Source organism: Caretta caretta, chromosome 20, assembly GCF_965140235.1.
Source record: "Caretta caretta isolate rCarCar2 chromosome 20, rCarCar1.hap1, whole genome shotgun sequence".
Taxonomy (NCBI): Eukaryota; Metazoa; Chordata; order Testudines; family Cheloniidae; genus Caretta; species Caretta caretta.
In genome coordinates, this window is record NC_134225.1 from 3,537,724 (window position 1) to 3,556,305 (window position 18,582).

An 18,582-nucleotide genomic window follows, 5' to 3' on the forward strand; every position below is an offset into this window, starting at 1 on the left:
GTGCTTGTCACAAGGTGTAAAATTCCAAATTCTGCAACTCCATTCTTGTTCCTCTAATTCCCCTGCAGTTTTCAACTCAGTGCTGGTTCTTTTGTCACTTCCTGTCCCGAACGGTAATTGTAGTATTCCTGTACATCTGCATACAGCAGCCAGCTTACGTTCCAGAGGGGGCTGCATTTCAGTGGCAAGGAAGACAATTCCCTTGAATATCTTCGTTTTTAAACTAAGGGCTGGAGAAAAGCTGACAGGCAGAGCACACGGTTTGGACAGACACATCCTTTAGGGAAGGATTTATTCAAGGGGATACTCTACAGCCTAGTAAATAGGGAAGGATAGAGGTTGATAAAGTACAGGTAGGAACGGAAGAGAAACAATCAAACAAGAGTCCCATTCAATAACGTCACATCAAGGCAGATAACTAAATATTGACAACTTTTCTAAATGCTTGTATACAAATGCAAGAAGTCAAAACACTAAGATGGGTGAACCCGAGTTAAATGAGGCTATTGATAAAACAGGCTTCACAGAAACGTGGTGGTACCACGATAATCAATGGGAGACGGTAACACCAGAGTACAAAATATATAGGAATGACCGAGCAGGTTGCTCTGGCGTGGAAGTGGCACTTTGACCTGTGAAAGAAAGCACAGAGTAAAATATAGTGAAAACCGTAAATGGATCAAACTGTGCCACAGAATCTCGATGGACAGAAATCTCCTGCTTGAATAATTCAAGTGTGGCAATAGGAGTGTACTACTGACCACCTGACCAGGATGGTGACAGCGATTCTGAAATGCTCAGGGGGATTAGAGAGGCTACAAAAACAGCCAATCAGTAGTAATGGGAGATTTCAACTGTCACCCATTGCCTGGGAAAATGTCACCCCAGAACAAGATGCAGAGAGAGAATTTCTAGACACTGCTCCTTGGAGCAGCCACTCCTGGAACCCGCAAAGGGAGCAGCAGTTCTTGGTTTAGTCCTAAGTGGCATACAGGATCAGATCCAAGAGGTGACTATGGCAGAACTGCTCAGTGATAGCGACCATAACGTAATTCAATTTAACATGCTTGTAAGGGGGGGGGGGGTAATACCAGAAGAGCTCACCACAGCAGCATTTCACTTCAAAAAGGGGAACTGCACAAAAAAGAGGAAGCCAGTTACAGAGAAATTAAAAGGAGCAGTCACAAGAGCGAAATACCTGCAAGCTGCATGGAACCTAAAAATGTCATTATGGCACAACAGAGTGAAAGAGGTGGTTAGAGACAAAAAGACATCTTTTAAATACTAGGAGTACTTGTGGCACCTTAGAGACTAACCAATTTATTTGAGCATGAGCTTTCGTGAGCTACAGCTCACTTCATCAGATGTTTACCGTGGAAACTGCAGCAGACTTTATATACACACAGAAATCATGAAACAATACCTCCTCCCACCCCACTGTCCTGCTGGTAATAGCTTATCTAAAGTGATCAACAGGTGGGCCATTTCCAGCACAAATCCAGGTTTTCTCACCCTCCACCCCCCCACACAAATTCACTCTCCTGCTGGTGCTAGGCCATCCAAAGTGACAACTCTTTACATAATCAAGTCGGGCTATTTCCTGCATAGATCAAGGTTTTCTCACATCCCCCCCACCCCCATACACACACAAACTCACTCTCCTGCTGGTAATAGCTCATCTAAACTGACCACTCTCCAGGTTTAAATCCAAGTTAAACCAGAACATCTGGGGGGGGGGGGGGGTAGGAAAAAACAAGAGGAAACAGGCTACCTTGCATAATGACTTAGCCACTCCCAGTCTCTATTTAAGCCTAAATTAATAGTATCCAATTTGCAAATGAATTCCAATTCAGCAGTTTCTCGCTGGAGTCTGGATTTGAAGTTTTTTTGTTTTAAGATAGCGACCTTCATGTCTGTGATTGCGTGACCAGAGAGATTGAAGTGTTCTCCGACTGGTTTATGAATGTTATAATTCTTGACATCTGATTTGTGTCCATTTATTCTTTTACGTAGAGACTGTCCAGTTTGACCAATGTACATGGCAGAGGGGCATTGCTGGCACATGATGGCATATATCACATTGGTGGATGTGCAGGTGAACGAGCCTCTGATAGTGTGGCTGATGTTATTAGGCCCTGTGATGGTGTCCCCTGAATAGATATGTGGGCACAATTGGCAACGGGCTTTGTTGCAAGGATAAGTTCCTAGGTTAGTGGTTCTGTTGTGTGGTATGTGGTTGTTGGTGAGTATTTGCTTCAGGTTGCGGGGCTGTCTGTAGGCAAGGACTGGCCTGTCTCCCAAGACTTGTGAGAGTGTTGGGTCATCCTTTAGGATAGGTTGTAGATCCTTAATAATGCGTTGGAGGGGTTTTAGTTGGCTCGTTCACCTGCACATCCACCAATGTGATATATGCCATCATGTGCCAGCAATGCCCCTCTGCCATGTACATTGGTCAAACTGGACAGTCTCTACGTAAAAGAATAAATGGACACAAATCAGATGTCAAGAATTATAACATTCATAAACCAGTCGGAGAACACTTCAATCTCTCTGGTCACGCAATCACAGACATGAAGGTCGCTATCTTAAAACAAAAAAACTTCAAATCCAGACTCCAGCGAGAAACTGCTGAATTGGAATTCATTTGCAAATTGGATACTATTAATTTAGGCTTAAATAGAGACTGGGAGTGGCTAAGTCATTATGCAAGGTAGCCTGTTTCCTCTTGTTTTTTCCTACCCCCCCCCCCCAGATGTTCTGGTTTAACTTGGATTTAAACCTGGAGAGTGGTCAGTTTAGATGAGCTATTACCAGCAGGAGAGTGAGTTTGTGTGTGTATGGGGGTGGGGGGGATGTGAGAAAACCTTGATCTATGCAGGAAATAGCCCGACTTGATTATGTAAAGAGTTGTCACTTTGGATGGCCTAGCACCAGCAGGAGAGTGAATTTGTGTGGGGGGGTGGAGGGTGAGAAAACCTGGATTTGTGCTGGAAATGGCCCACCTGTTGATCACTTTAGATAAGCTATTACCAGCAGGACAGTGGGGTGGGAGGAGGTATTGTTTCATGATTTCTGTGTGTATATAAAGTCTGCTGCAGTTTCCACGGTAAACATCTGATGAAGTGAGCTGTAGCTCACGAAAGCTCATGCTCAAATAAATTGGTTAGTCTCTAAGGTGCCACAAGTACTCCTTTTCTTTTTGCGAATACAGACTAACACGGCTGTTCCTCTGAAACCTTTTAAATACTGGAAGTCAAATCCTACTGAGGAAAATAGAAGGGATCTTAAGCTCTGATCTTAAACTCAAACTCAATTGTAAAAGTATAATTAGGGAGGCCAAAAACAAATCTGAAGAGCAACTAGCAAAATACACACAAACTAAGAGGAAAAGGTTTTTTTTAAAGTACATCAGAAGCAGGAAGCCTGCCAAACAATCAGTGGGACAATCAAGGTACTCAAGGAAGACAAGGCTGTTGAGGAGAAACTCAATGAATTAATCTGATGGGTCTTCAAGGCTGAGGATGTGAGGGAGATTCCCACACCTGAGCCATTCCTTTTAGGTGACAAATCCGAGGAACTGTCCCAGATTGAGGTGTCAATAGAGGCGGTTTTGGAACAGATTGATACATTAAACAGTAATAAGTCACCAGGACCAGATGGTATTCACCCGAGAGTTCTGCAAGAACTCAAATGTGAAATTCGCAAAAAGAAAAGGAGGACTTGTGACACCTTAGAGACTAACCAATTTATTTGAGCATAAGCTTTCATGAGCTACAGCTCACTTCATCGGATGCTAAGTGATCTATTGCTTAAATCAACCTTTGGCAGATAGCTAATGTGATGCGATTTTTTTAAAAAATGTAAAAGAGGTGATTGTGGCAATTACAGGCAGGTAAGACTACCTTCAGTACCAGGCAAACTGGTTGAAACTACAGTAAAGAACAGAATTATCCGCCCCACAGATGAACGTGATACGTTGAGGAAGAGCCAATACGGCTTTTGTAAAGGGAACTCACGCCTCACCAACCTATTCAAATTCTTTGAGAGTATCAAACAAACACGTGGGAAAGGGGGATCCAATGGATATAGAGTACTTGGACTATCCGAAAGCCTTTGACAAGGTCCTGCCCAAAGGCTCTTAAGCAAAGTAAGGAATCATGAGATATTGGGGAGGTCCTCTCATGGATCAGTAACTGGTTAAAAAATAGGAAACAAAGGGTAGGAATAAAAGATCAGTTTTCACAGTGGAGAGAGGTAAATAGCAGGGTCCTCCAAGGATCTGTACTGGGACATGTGCTGTTCAGCATATTCATAAATGATCAGGAAAAAGGGGTAAACAGTGAGGTGGCAAAATTTGCAGATGATACAAAATTACTCGAGATAGTTAAGCCCAAAGCAGACTGCGAAGAGTTACAAAGGGATCCACAAAACTGGGTGACTGGGCACCTCAATGGCAGATGAAATTCAGTGTTGATAAGTGCAAAGTAATGCACATTGGAGAATATTATCTCAATACACATACAAAATGATGGGGTCTAAATGAGTTATCAGTCAAGAAAGAGATCTTGGAGTAATTGTGGGTATTTCTCTGAAAACATCTCCTCAATGTGCAACTGCAATAAAAACAATCTAACAGAATGCTAGGAACTATTAGGAAAGGGGCAGGGAATAAGACGGAAAATATCCCAATGCCGCTATATAAATCCCGTACCTTGAATATTGTGTGCAGTTCTGGTCAACCCATCTCAAAAAAGACATATTAGAACTGGAAAAAGTACAGAGAAGGGCAGCAAAAATGATTGGGGTACGGAACAGCTTCCATATGAAGAGAGATTAAAAAAAGACAGGAACTCTTCCTATTAGAAGAGATACAAGTAAGGGGGATACGACAGAGGTCTATAAAATCATGAATGCTGTGGAGGAAATGTATAAGGTAGCATTATTTATCCTTTCAAACAACTTAGGAACCAGGGGTCAGCCAAAGAAATTAATAGGCAGCAGGTTTTAAATAAACATAAGGAAGTCCTTCTTCACACAATGCAGTGTCAACCTGTGGAACTCATTGCTGAGGGACATTGTGAAGGCCAAAAGTATAAGTGATTTCAAAAAAGAATTAGATCAGTTCATGGAGGATAGGTCTATCAATGGCTAATAGCCAAGATGGTCAGGGACGCAACCCCATGCCCTGGGTGTCCCTAAACCTCTGACTGCTAGAAGTTGGGACTGGATGACCGTGGCTGGATCACTTGATAAATTGCCTTGTTCTGTTCACTCCCTCTTAAGCATCTGGCACAGGCCATGGCCAGAGACAGGATACTGGGCGAGATGGACCATTGGTCAGACACACTATGGCCATTCTTATGTTCTGATCTCGCAGTGTTTTGGAGATCCTGCTGGATGGGAGAAGGTGCCACATCAGTGCGAGATTATAATTTCGATGGGATTAAGAAGTGTACTAACCATCCTGCAGCATGCCTGAAAATAGCCATTGCCGTGCTAACCCGCCTGTGAGAGAGGAAAGAATATTTGCAGCCAGGCAGAGATGGCTGACAATGACAGGCAGGGACTCGAGCCATTTCCATGCCCCAGAACCACAGCCACAAAGCCTGAGCTGGGCTTTTAGCAGATGGAAACTCAGCCAAACTCATGATAAAACGACACCCCTGCAACTCTGCTCATGTGCAGGGGGGAGAAGGTCAGCCAGAATCCTCCATTTTTCTTCCCACAGCCTCAGATGGAAGGCTAGGGCTGGCAGGCGGTCCCCACTGAGAAGTTTGCAGCTCCTGCGGTGGCCAGGGTGGGGGTGTCCCTCTGTTTCCTCCCTTAAGGAAGGAGTGGTGCTGCTCTCCCACCCCAGCATCGTCTGGGCCGTCCTGCAAACGCTGATCCATTGCACTGCCTTTCTTGTTCATTTCAGAAGGTGCAACAAGATGACTTACATCCCAAAAGCCAGGTCAGGATCTGGCCTTGTATTGCTGGGTCTAGGGAAATGGGACTGGCGCACATTTTAAGCCTAACTGCAGTCTGGCTTGTTTTGCCCCACAATGTCTTGAGGTGGGGCGGGGAAGCGACTTATCTCCAGGCTGAATTTGTACTTTATAAACCTCCCTGAATAATGCAGGGATAACACAAATCTTCTGATGCCTAAAATGGTCTCAAGTGTGAACACAGTATTTAGCTTGACAAAGTGCCATTTAAATATAGGCCACTGCAACAACAGAGCTCTTCTACCAAAGCACGGCAGCTTGAACTGGCTCGGTCACAGATTTCAAAGCACCTGGATTCTTCCAGAGCCGTGAAACACCTTCCTTTATTAAGTTCTGAGCAACAACAAGAAATAATCATCCAGAATCTTATCATCAAACCCGACTTTAAACCCAGAGGCTCCTCAAAAAGCAGAGCCAGACACAAACTCCCTCTTAGCAGACCCTGTTGGTTCCCTCGCAGCAGGATGGACGGAGCTCAGGGAATAGGCTCATAGAGGGAATAAAACAACCTGGCACATACAAAGCAATTTACTCGTCCCTTCATTTCTGTGCTCCCTTTCCCACTACTGCCACAGTCGAGCTCAGCCCACTGGGCAATCCCGTCCCGAGGACATCACAGCCTGCTTCCATGGAAATGGCTGTCGTCACTGAATCTGGCTGTGAGATCAAAGGGAGGGGATAAGCGGATAGGGAAAGCCCATTTTCAAACACGAATCTTTGATTTATAGCATGAGTGGCAGGAAGATTCGCACACGAAAGGTAGCGGGGATACAGGATCAGCTGTGATGCATGCCGAGTGCCCAGGTCTCCAGGCTCCAAATTCCCTGAGCTACCCACGGACCGGCTTCTCAAACGCCCCTCGTGTTAGTCCCAAAGTTACCCGTGCTCCACACAAATACAGCGCTCCCCTCACTTTTAGTGCTCAAAATGGTTAGACTCGCTAAACTGTGGCACGGATGAGATTTTCACAAGGACAACAGATCAGTCAAGCATCTCACGCCCAATAAAAGCCAATATGATTTGGGTGCTTGACTCCCACTGAAGCTCACTTCATCGGCTGTAGCTCACGAAAGCTTATGCTCAAATAAATTGGTTAGTCTCTAAGGTGCCACAAGTACTCCTTTTCTTTTTGCGAATACAGACTAACATGGCTGTTACTCTGAAACCTGACTCCCGCTGGTGTCTTTGATAACCTCTCCCACTGGGTCCCCCACGTGCATTTTGTCTTTAGCACCACAAACCATGAGAAACTTAACATGATGGGGTGGGGGTCACAGCTATGCATAAGCCTGACCCTGCTGAAAATCCATTCCCAAAAAGGTACCTGTTAGCCAGCGACACAACATAGATTTCACTTGCTGTTAAAGCGGAGACACTTGAGAGAAGACAATTCTACTCCCCAGGTCATAACACAGCAAACCGCAGTAGCTCCTTATACTGCACCCACCACGAGACTGTCCGGCACTAGGTCTACATGACACTTTCGATTCATTTTAAACTCCTAATGTCTCAGGTGCTTTGAATTTTTTCTCCCCTCTGAGAGGCCAGATTTTTCTGGGATTTAATACATTCTTTGCCATCTATAGCACTTTTCACACAAGGATCTCAAAGCACTTGGCAATTATTTGTAATACCATAGGAACACCTGAGAGCCCTAGTCATGGACCACTAACCCAGTGTGCTAGGCACTATACAAACCAGTGGATGGGTAATGCATACCCTCCTTTTACACAGGTGGAGAGGATCGCACAGGGGGGCAGACACGGTCCCCGGCTCTAGTCAGTAGCCACTCAAGCTTAAGGCCTATTTACTTAGAAAACATGATTGTTATGGTGGGCGTGACTATGCAAGATCGAGGACCTCACTGCACTAGACCCTGCACAAATAGAGCGACACACGCAGTCCCTGCCCCAAAAGACCTTACGATCTAAACAGACCAGAAAAAGTGAAGGGAACAGTATTAAGCAAGCAGAGGCAACAAGGGGATGGTTTGCCAAAAGAAGATGGGTTTAAATGATGCCAGAAAGAGGTATTTAAATCATATTCTATTAGTGGGGTTACAAGGTCTCCTCCTAAAGCTCACAGGGATTTTGGGGTGAGAGCTTCCCCCCTCCGCCTGATCTAAAGTCTTGGATGGGGGGGCGAGGGAGGGAGAAGGTGGACATCGATGAGGAAGGACCGAGGTTTCCTCTAACTGTGGAAGCTGTAAATATCCGTAGCCAGCTCCTCACCAGGTTGCCACACAAGATAGATCTCTTTAAAGAGAGTACCTTGTCTCTCCATATCACACCAATTTTCCTTCCCCATCACTGGCTATTACTGTGCTTGCTCACAGACAGGGGAACTGCCATCCCTGACGTCAGCGATTAATGAGGGTTGTCCACCACAGGGGTTTCCTGAAAAGCTAGCAAGAAATTATCCACCTTCTTTCTACAGTGTCAAGATTCACTAAGCCAGCTTGGCTCTGCCTTGGGATTTCTTTAACCCTTCCAAGGCTGGAATGTCAACCCCTGGCACAGTTCCCTCCGCCAAAGCGTCCTATCTCCGCAGAATTCCCTCCATCTGAACCAACAACAGAAACAGACTATGCCAGCTAGAAAGACACTTGCAAACGCCAGGTTGGCAGCTTGTTTCAGGAAAGGGAGAAGGGTGTCTAAGAGTAAATACAGCTTTTAACCCCTTCTTCCTTGAGAATCGAGCAGGCTTTCAGGTGCCATGTCGGTGCCAATTGGAACTGTAAGCTCAGCAAGGTAAAGACAACCGGCAGAAAGCACCAGCCAAGCTGCTAAGTACCAGTACTTGGAGAGCACTGATTCTGATCAAAAGTTCACTGACTTCTTACCAGCTTCTGAATGGGAAGATGCAAAATGACAGACACATACACAGACTGAAGGCCAAACTACACAGCAGCTACACTGCAGAAGATGCCTGGATAGCTTTCAATTAGGGGATTATACCGGAACAATAGGATCGGGGTTGAGTTAAGCACAGTTGTTAAAACCTTCACATGGTTTAAGCATCATCTGAAGTGTGCCAGCCACTGGTGAACTTTTGTTGAAAAAAGGGTCTACATGCCAGCACTTGCTCATCCTCAAACCTCTCCCCTTCTAGGGCTCCTGCTCCTACGTCATCACGCTGTAGCAGAAGATAGCTCTTAGCCACTGGACATTTTACGCAGCCATCAGGTATCGCAGCAACTACGAATGACCAAGCCATGGATGTTTTCAAAGGAAGAGGCAGAAATGGAATAGATCAAGGAATAAAATCCGATGATGAGAGGGGGGAAAAAACAGCTGCAACTTTGAAATGCCAGCTCCGGGAGCTGGGTTTGAAAATGGAAGGGGACTTGGGGAGGGGATAAAGAATCCCAGTCCCCCACCTCCTTGCTGAAAACCTAAGGGATTGCTGAAGTGTCACCATTCAAAGCAGCAGATGCTGCTGCTATTTTCAGACCCTCCCGCTCCAGGTGATGCTCACAAATCTAGATTCTGGGGCTTTTTCCAAAATAAACAAACAAACTAGCCTCATTTTCAGGGGGAGAAGGAAAGAGGTCCATTCAGCTACCAGCCCTCCCATCATATTCAGCAGAACCAGTTCCCAACACTGGCTCTAAAGTGGAGAGAATGCCATTTCAAATGGGATTTTCTCCTGTATTATAAAGCAACTCTTTGGAAGAGGGGTGGGGAGGTTTGGGGGTGCAGAAGAACACCTCATGAGTCTGTTAATATCCAGCCCAACACAGCAGGACATTCATGATGAGAAAAATCTTAGCCAGAAGAGGTGGGGAGAGGGAGAAACAGCCCTGTAGGAAATCTAACTGCATAACTTAGCCTGAATATCTCAAATGGCACGCGGCCAGCCAGCTAGTCAATTGCTCACATCCGAATAGTCAACATGCAGCTTTAATCCAAACAACCCCCTCTCTCCCGCCCCGAAATTTAATTTGGCAAAGTGGGGGGGGGGGAGGGGGGGGAAGGGGGCTTCTCTTTTTAACTTGAGAAGAAATTGCCAGGAGCAAGGTGCACAAACGCGCAGCCAAAACGCAACAAAGCTTGATAGCCCGGCGTGGGGAACTCCTTAATGACATGGAGGAACGCAGTATGTATATGGGGGATTCCCTTGTTTCCTGTAGCTGCATCCACAGCATCACAAAAGCCTCAGCTCCAGCTCACAACCCCCTGAACGAAATCCGGACATCAAAGGGGGAGAGACTAGAGAGACTCTTGCACTAACCGGAGCACTGAACATTTCTTTAATTAATCCCATTCAACCAACAGAAACCCTGACACTCATTCACCATACTGGAGTGGTACAGAAACCGCCATCATTTAAAACGCTATCAATATCATATTCTGTATCTAGAGAAACGAATCTCCGGTGATCTCTCTAGCTCAAATTCACCGGAGACTTTATTCTAAAAATAAACTCACCCCCGTGGTTCTGCACTCACCGCAAGTCATCTATTTCCCGTTCTCAACCGAGACTTCATCGCCAGGACCGGTTCTAGAGGAATTTTGCCAGGAGATTTTTGCTTCTTGGAAGCCTGCTCCCCTCCCACCCCCCCAGCCCCCACCCCTGAATGAAATGCTAGCTATCTTTGCTGCCTGTGTAGCAAGCTAATTGCTCTGATAAGCCACTCTGAAGCAAAGCAGAGCCCAGCTGTTTGGAAGGATGTCACAGAGCTCTGCCAACAGTCACATACACACCCCCTCTCCTTCTCATCCAAATACTTCAATGGAGCTGCCTCCGCAAGGCTCAGAGAGGGCTTTAAAGATACAGCATCCTTTCTACTGCCAGGCACCACAACTACTGTCCAAAAGATCACCCAACAAACAGAAGCATCTTCTCCGAAGGGAATGGAAGTGTTCGGATAGTGCTGTGAAGAGTGCCGTGTAAAAGCTGAGGTAGGTTAGGGACAGGTTCAGATGATTATCACTTTGCTCTCTCACCATCATCTCCAAGCCAGTGGGAGGCTTGCATTTCTAACAGCTCCATTTTAATCTTTTTTTTTTTTTTTTAGCATTTATTATTGGTTCAATGCTGACAATTCTTGCACTCCCTAGAAGGCACAACCCATAGACCGCCGTGAGGAGATTTTAAGCCGCGCTCTTACTTCACTTGCGCCAGTGAAGAGGATCTTCGAAGTCATGCCGAACTGCACGAAGTGGTGCACAAACACAAAGGCTGGGTCTACACTAGAAAATTAGGTCAGCTGAACTGTATTGCTCAGGGCATGAAAAATCCACATCCGCGGGGTGCAGACAGTGCTAGGCCGCAGAAGAATTCTTCCATCGACTTAGCTAGTGCCTCTCGGGGAGGCGGATTACCTCCGCCGACAGGAGAGCCCCTCCAGTCGGCGCACGTAGCGTCTACACTGAAGCACTGCAGCAGTGTTCCAGGCCCATCGTTAGAGAGGGTCCAACCTACAAAGCGCTTACAACCGAAACAGACAAGACAGAGAGAGGGGGAGAGAAAAGGAGGATCACCATCCCTGATTTACAGATACCACCACCACCACCACCTAGGGCTTAGCTAGCACTTTGCATCCATCGATCTCAGCAGGTCAGTAATCATCACCCCCATTCTACGGATGGGGAAACTGAGACTCAGAAGGAAGAGACTTGCCCAAGGTCGCCCACAGACAAGGGGCAGACCTCGGAACAAAGCCCACATCTTGTGTCCCAGTCCAGCACAGAGATTAAGGGTAAAACTTTCCAAAACATCTAAGCGACTTAGGAGCCTAAGTCCTATTTTCAAAAGTAACTTGAACTCTTAGGAACCTATGTCCCATTGACTTTCAATGAGAAATAAGGTCCTAAGTGTGGTGTCACTTTTGAAAACGTTACCCTAAGTGACTTGCTGCAAGTCTGTGTCAGTCAGGACTGGAACCCAGGTGTCCTGAGTCCCTCAAGACGTGTGTTTTGTTTGGTTCCTGATGCTGCTTGACATATTCCACACTGGATCACTTGATGATTACTTGTTCTGTTCATTCCCTCTGGCATTGGCCACTATCAGAAGACAGGACACGGGGCTAGATGGATCTTTGGTCTGGCCCAGTATGGCCACTATTATGTTCTTATATTCCAACATACTTGGAGTAGCATGATGAATGACTGTCTTAAGCTACAAAGAAATCTTTTTAATTATTTTAGAATCATTAAAAAATAGACTTGTGTCATGTCTGGCAGACTGTCCTTCTGATCTGCCTTTACAATGGTTGCAAAGTTAACGTAATCCTTTGTATTCTTCGGCTCTACCCAAATACAGTGCAACAGTAACCCTATTTCTTAAAATAAAACAAACATTAGAAGCCCAACCCTCTTGAACAATACAACAAACGTACGGTCTGATTTGGGAAGGCAGCCCTGTTCAGAAAAGCACTCAAGTCGGTGCTTAAATTTAAGCACATGCTTTAAGCCCCATGCAACTTAAGATGTTTAAAGTGCTTTCCTGAATCAGCGCCTTATGGTACGTCTACACTGCAGTTAAAGACCCACGACAGTGTCTCTCAGAGCGTGGGTCAACTGACAGGCTCACAGGGCTTGGACTGTGGGCCTCAGAACAGCAGTGTTGACATTCGGTTGGAGTCCGGTCTCTGAAACCAGCAATGGGGGGTCAGGTCTCGGAGTCCAGGCTCCAGCCCAAGCCCAAACATCTAAACATTTGTTAGCCCCACAGCCAGAGTCAACCGACCCGGGCTCTGAGACTCGGTGCCACAGGTTTTCCTCTGCAGTGTAGACGTATCTTAGAGCCCGCGGGAACAACACACGAATATTCTTAACCAGCCATTCTTCCCTCTAAAACCTTTCGAGATGTTGGTAATTACAAATAGTCTCCTCACACTCTCTGCCCAAGGAAACATTTACATCAGAAGCTGCAAAATGGAAAGACACAGATCCATAGCGTAAGAGTTCCTTAAATCCCACCCCCATCACTACAAGATCTTTCCTCCATGCCTGACCAGCACACACAAGACTAAAAGGCTTGCTCACAGTCATACAGGGAGTCTGAAGCGGAGCAGGGAAATGAACCCAGGTCCCGCGGTCCCAGCTCTTCTGAAACGGGACCCTATGTGTAGACTTGGAAGGATTCGATTTTTATCCATGACTGTTGATGTCCCCGTACACACACAAACCAACAAAAAACATATTTCCATCCATGATCATCAAAATGTACAGGGAAGCGAAGTAAGAAAAATGCTTCTTGAGAACTTCTTGGAGTTTGCTTTAAGGATATTTACGGTGTCTATCCTGACACGTGATGTTGACAGCTTGTGTTTTAAACGGTTATAAATCTTAACTTTTTGAATCTCCACATCTATTGTCTTTAAATAATCACTGTCTGACACCCCCCACTGTCTGATCCCTCAGAACTTCCCACCACGGTGCAAATGTCAAATTGATAGAAAGTGAAAAAAAGCGCTTGAAAATAAATATCAAGATTATCAGTCCAAACAATCATTCTGCCAAGCCTACCTACGTGTCGGGAGTGTGCCCTGACTGCCTAACGTGGGCCCTGATCCTGCAAACGCCCAAGGGAATAACTCCATACACACAGGTTTCAGAGGAACAGCCGTGTTAGTCTGTATTCGCAAAAAGAAAAGGAGTACTTGTGGCACCTTAGAGACTAACCAATTTATTTGAGCATGAGCTTTCGTGAGCCACAGCTCACTTCATCTGATGAAGTGAGCTGTGGCTCACGAAAGCTCATGCTCAAATAAATTGGTTAGTCTCTAAGGTGCCACAAGTACTCCTTTTCTTTGTCCATACACACACCGTCCCCTTGAACGGAATGGACTGGAATTCCTCCTTGCAGAATCAGGGCCTGAGGCTGCAAGACTGGCGCGGCAGGGGCTATTTCTCTCTGTCCTAGAGGTGGGCTCTCAGCAAAGCTGAGGAGTCAGAAGCGAAGGGAGGCAGTGACTGGCTGGCTCTGCAGCAGCTCTATGCAGGCTGCACATGCTCAGTGGCAGAGAGCGTGTGCTCAGAGTGACTCCCTGTGGCAAGTGAGCCCAGCTAAGCGGCAGGGCTCTCAGTGATTAGCCCTGGAGCTCTGCACTCTGGTTTTGCTCTTCAGGCCAGCAGGACTTCACAGGGCTGCACAAGGTCCAGATTCTCAAGCTCCTCCAAAAAGAAAAGGAGGACTTGTGGCACCTTAGAGACTAACCAATTTATTTGAGCATGAGCTTTCGTGAGCTACAGCTCACTTCATCGGATGCATCCAGCTATAGCTCACGAAAGCTCATGCTCAAATAAATTGGTTAGTCTCTAAGGTGCCACAAGCACTCCTTTACTTTTTGCGAAGACAGACTAACACGGCTGTTACTCTGAAACCTGTCAAGCTCCTCCGTGCATGGAGTAGCTACAGACTTGCACAAAGGATTAAGTACTTGGCAAACTACCGGCAAGCCTTGCGCGTGCCAGGGATCTTAGCCCAGCACAGAGAAGACCCAGCTAACTGGCCCACCATGCACTCTGCAGGCCAAAGGCTCCTTTGCCATTCCAGTGAGTCTCTCCAACCCGTCCCCGCTCAGACTCGGGGTAGCTGAGAGCAGCCCCTGGTGTACCGCAGCTTGGGAGCTGTGCAGCATCAAAATTAGCAGTGGCGTAAAAGGAAATCCGTAGCATGCTCCAGCCCCTACTGTGCTGCCTGGCCTTCCTACCCTCAAGGAACCTCATGCTTCAGACAGTGTGACGGCGTGTGGCCAAGCAGGCCTGGCACATATCCAAGAGGAGTGTGCAAAGCTGCAGGGGCCCTTTGGTTTAAACACCACAGCTGGTTATTAAGCCAGACTTGAAGCAGAGAGGAAAGTGCTGCAGGGCCGGACCAACGCAACTTCCTCACTCACAGCATAGCCACCTGCAGGAGGCTCAGCAGGGGCAGGGTTCACAGCTTCTCCCCAGGGACCTTTCAGAGCGCTGCACTGGGAGAAACGGGTGCATGAGTACAGACTAATCAGGCCCTTTTAAAGATGGCAGCCTAAATACATGTCTCATTTCCGAGCCAGCGGCATTTCACCTTCATTAAACAAACATGTGTGAGGCTTTCCTCAGCTGCATCTGTCCCCCAGCTGGGAGGCAACAAATCCTGGGTGGGAGGAAGTGACAGTGAGTCAGCCCCCCGCCAGACCGTCTGGATTGCAGCAGGGGGCCGGGTAAGTCCCGCATGTAACTTGCACAGCTCCCGCTTTTCACAGCTGAGCGCCATTTGCTCAGACCCCGTGTGCGTGCAATGAAAACTAGGTCAGAGACAGGGAAGCGCAGGAGAGATGCTGAAGCAAAGGGTATTGTTTGTGCTCCAGACTTGCAAGGAGGCTGCATGGGAATACCGGGAAACAGGCCAGCAGCACAGGTGTGAAGAGCACCCCCAGGCTGAACCTTCCCTCCCAAGCAAATGCAGATGAAGCCCTTGCAGCTCTCCCCGCTTGTTGCCGAAGGGGTCACCTGGTTATTGGGCGTATCCCAAGAGCTACAATACAAGGTGCTCCCTGGAGTGTAGTTTCTAGCCTCGTCTGCACTAGAGCTCACGAAGTACACACTTCATGGCACTGAACCGGTGGGACGGCACTGATGGAAACCCCCGTCATGCAGCCACGTCCTCCCAGCGTGAAGCTGCCGCAGCACGGTGAGTCTGTATGTACAAGGCTAGCGCGCACCACTGAAACCCTGCAGGAGGTTGGGTGAGGGGCAGTGCTTATCTATGGGTTTCAATATTTAAAGGGCACCCATGTGTCACAGTTATTAATCAACCCCTCCCCCTCCAGCCCAGAAAGGGGCTGGGAAAGACTATCAATCTGGGCTCTGAGTTCCAGAGTCGAGGATCCTTGCTGACAGCACTCCAGCTGCCAGGTCCCTCCCATTTCGCGTGAGCATCGCAGCCGACCTCAGCAACTGCAGCATCGCACGAGGAGAGGCCGAGTAGTATGCAGGCAGCACCGTACCTGTGTAAGGATGCTTGGGTTGAAACCAGCTCCTTCAATTGCATTCAGCAATGCGCTGGAAGCCTGCGTAAATCCCGGTGTGCAAGGAGAAGGTGCTGCTGGCAGAAACACTGCTCAGCCAGGGGGTCAGCAGAGTCTGCCCAGCAGCCATTTCCAAGCACATCGTAGTCATTCAGCCTGGGTTCCCGATGGGGCTGAGGGGAGCTAGGTGAATAGGGCGCCAAACTCACTAGGTCTCCTTTGCAACCGCAGGCCCTGGACACAGAGACATGGATCTGTGTAGCAAAGAGTGGGAGGGACAGCGGGGATGAGGAGAATAGCCACTTGGGCCAGAGGGCTGGCGGAGGGAGGGGCCATCAGATCCACGCTTACATCAATGCAGTGACACCCCTCCTCACCCCCCCAGTGGCAGGTACTAGAGAGCTGTGGTGGAGCCCTATGCCTGCAGGAGGAATTCTGTCCCTCAATCTCTTTAGTTCCCTGTACTCTCTCGGGCTTTGAATGGGGAAGGAGGACCCAGTGGCCCACACTTATTTGATCAGACACCTGCCCCTTGGGTTATTAACACTGTGGGCTCACTCCTAATCCAGGTAGTTTTCTTCCATATAGTCAATAAAGGGAAGCAAACATGATCCAAGTAGGAAGCATCCTCTCCCTGCGGTGGGTTCCCAAAGGCAGGTGTTTCTCGGGCCCCTGTTGCCGTTGGACCAAAAGCCCATGGATTTGCCATCAGCAGGGATCTAGGAAATCTCCCTAGCGAGACTGTGCTGCTAACTGGGTGAGGTGCTTTAGATAAACATCTCAACTGATACCCCAGAGTCCTGGTGGGGAACGGCCCGTGGATGCCGTGGGGCTGGGGAATTGCATCAACTGTGCAGCTACGGCCGAGCGAGCTGCGGCCTGTGCTCTCTTGGGCATTGCCAGCCACATTCCCGTTACAGCAAATGTATTATCAGTGGGAGGGAAAGAGGCAGAGGGGGCCGCTGGACTCCAAACAGCATGTAGCTACTTTGGGGATTTGCCCCAATTCCAGCCATGGGGGTAGGTGCCCCTGTGCAGACGGGCAAAGTCATTATTTGCACGGGGAGAGTTTTGCTGTACTGCACACTGCAGCTTATAGCTGTTTACAACTACCTACTCCAAGTGGTTATCCAGGTACAACAACCCTGATAGGGCAAATCTCCAGGGAGGGAGGGGGCCAACACCCCGAGGCCTGGGACGGAGTCCCCCACAAATCAGTGGGCCTGTGCCAATGCCACCTGCCGGCCGCTACGTGCTTCCCGCAGAGCAGGCTGGTACGAGGACACAAAAGAACAGGGACAAAGCCCCGAAGAGGAGCCACATGGGGTGCATGGGAAATGAGAGGGTTCCAAATCTCGGGGCCATCCAGGACTCTTGCTCAGCAGCCTTCACGTGCACTAACAAACAGGGAGTTCAATTTGCACACTTCAGCTCAAGAACTCCAGAGCCGCAGCTGCTGCCCTCACCTCACCCCCGCCACCAGGAAACACCGGGCCGCTGCTGTGCTGCACAAACCCAGAACAAGCTGCAAGCCTCCCTTGCCACGTCTGCGGAGCAAGGCAGCCCAGGGCCATGCCAGGACACTGCTAGAGCCCGCACCCCGTAGCTTAGCTATCAAATGTAAGCCAGCCCTAAGGAGGCTGGGTTGGCCACGGAGAGTGGGAGAGAAGTCTAAAATTAGGCCATAGCGAGAATTAGCACTTTGCTAGTTAGAATCCTATAAGAAAGTGTTTTGCCCTAGATTTGCGTTCCAGTGAGCAAAAGTATCAGCTCCCTGTGAATCACAGAAGCATCATATGGAAAGCACTGCAAGGCATCGCAGTTGTCTGCTGCTCAGAGACTTGATATTAATGGCAGGCTGCGCCGGCTGCATTTTGGCATTTCAAATCGCGTGCTGCCGCTTATCTCGCTTAACTATTAATGGGACCAGCCTGCTCTTCCAGCTCACCCTCCACCAAGATTTCCAAGGCATAACGACGACGGGAGGGCCGCAAACGACCAAGCACATTGGTAGGGATATGCCTGTCCCAAGCCAACAAGAACATGATGCTAAGCAGCTTTCTGGTTCGTAAACGTTTCTGGATGGACTCCCAGCGCGAGAGGTGGGGATCCAATCTCGGCCGGACACAGAGGACTGGTGTAAATGAAGGAGCTGCCCTGGTTTTCCATTACCGACTACACCCACAATCCATGACACGCATTAGGGGATGGACCCTGCACCATTAGAGCCAGTGGGGGATCCTCCTTGGATGGGAACAGCTCGCAGATTAATCCCCAGGAGCACACATCATACAGCTTCGCCTCCTGGCAGGCAGGCCAGAAGCAATGCTGCACTTGATGCATGTTCTGCCTCCATTGCATTACTCCTCTTCTACCTTTAGCTCCGACTCCAGGCCATGGGGCACCGAGCAGGGATTAGAGACTCAGTGTGGAAATCCCAGCTTTCCCTGAGGCGCTGCCCAACCTTGCTCAGTAGGCTTCTCTCCATGAATTTATCTAGTTCTTTTTTGAACCCTGTTATGGTCTTGGCCTTCACAACATCCTCTAGCAAGGAGTTCCACAGGTTGACTGTGCATGGTGTGAAGAAATACTTCCTTGTGTTTGTTTTAAACCTGCTGCCTGTTAATTTCATTT

At 48.0% G+C, this 18,582-nt stretch overlaps 1 protein-coding gene across 15 annotated transcripts in view; it reads right to left on the reverse strand.

The window, feature by feature from the left end:
• R3HDM2 (R3H domain containing 2) overlaps positions 1 to 18,582 on the reverse strand; it is a 109,680-nt gene that overhangs the window by 57,710 nt on the left and 33,388 nt on the right. Inside the window, exon 1 of one of the 15 annotated variants that reach the window (XM_048832199.2) lies at positions 10,438 to 10,553. The exons of the other annotated variants lie outside the window; for them this stretch is intronic. The gene's annotated coding sequence lies outside the window, so the exon portion shown is untranslated. Of the gene's footprint in view, positions 1 to 10,437; positions 10,554 to 18,582 lie in introns of those variants that run through there. 15 annotated transcript variants of the gene reach the window in all.